This window comes from Austrofundulus limnaeus, unplaced genomic scaffold (genome assembly GCF_001266775.1).
Source record: "Austrofundulus limnaeus strain Quisiro unplaced genomic scaffold, Austrofundulus_limnaeus-1.0 Scaffold217, whole genome shotgun sequence".
Taxonomy (NCBI): Eukaryota; Metazoa; Chordata; class Actinopteri; order Cyprinodontiformes; family Rivulidae; genus Austrofundulus; species Austrofundulus limnaeus.
The window spans coordinates 310,385-311,647 of record NW_013952619.1 but is presented as its reverse complement, the minus strand read 5'-3'; positions in this window follow the sequence as shown (position 1 = coordinate 311,647).

The following is a 1,263-nucleotide window of genomic DNA, read 5'->3' as shown; positions in this document are numbered from 1 at the left end:
GCTTTGGGTCATGGTTCTCATTTCCCACAATGCTTTGTGTCTGCTTACATAGCAGTGAGGTAGTGTTTAGAATTCCCTATCCCAGCTAAAATAGTTAACATTTGTAATCCTTACTAAAATTTTGTATGTGTTGATTTATTTCACTTAAAAATCTGAGCTCCTTATAAGAAAAGTTTAAACGATGGAGCTCAATACTTGGTGTAATTGGTCGAAGCAAAGGGGTTGGAGATGCAGAAATGATTTAAAGATGTTATGCTGACGAAGACTTACATTTAGTGGTCAACATGGAGCAACTACATGGAAAACTTTAAAATCCATGCTCTTATTTTGAAGGGAAGATAGTTTCCTGTACTCAGTGCTTTCGTTACCCATCACAAATCAAATAATACTCAGTATTCAAATAATACATAATACTCAGTTATATTTATCCATGAAACCTGGTGAATCCAACCAGTTAATTAAACTACAAGCATGTCTTAACAACATAAAACATGGATGACTTAACTTTCTGCTTCTAAACTCAGATAAGACAGAGGTTGTGGTTTCTGGACCTGAACAACTAAGGGATCAACTTTGCAGCCTTTCACCTCCTCTGGATGGCATTAATTTGGCCTCCAGTTCTAATTAGGGGTCGACCGATACATCGGCCGGCCGATATTTGTGTTTTTCCCTTGTATCGGTCGATACACTGTCCGTTCGGCCGATCCATTGTTTGGGTCACGCGAGCGCATGTGTCCGCCCCTTCCCCCAGGGAGAGCATAGCAGCTAATGTTGTGAAAGAGTGCTAACAACAAGGGTGAGTTATGAACTATAAATGTGTTTTAACTGTCTAATTTAGCTGTTTCTACCCTCTGTGTCGGAATATGAGGGAAGAGAGAACAGCTGTGTTTAAGTTTCTTTTCCAGACGGGAGCGCTGCGACATGTTTCACTTTCGCACCGCACTGTAATCAGCGTGTCTGTGTTGTTTTTCTTTTTTAAAATGCTGGAGCTGCTCACACGAGGCATAGAAAAACCTCTATTGTTCTCCCTGCTGGATTAAAATAAAAAAGCTTTCGGTCTTTTCTCGCTGAACGTTTTAGCGAGCACAGCCGTCCACCATCATGTGAACCAGACACCGCTCACATCATGTTTACTGTGACCGCAGTGGTGATGCTGGTTCTCTTCGGTGTACATTTCAAACTGTGATCTAAAGTTAACRTCAGCTGTTTTAAATGCATTTTTTGCCTGGTGTTAAAAACGGGAGCAGCAGAATGAGGCAGAGA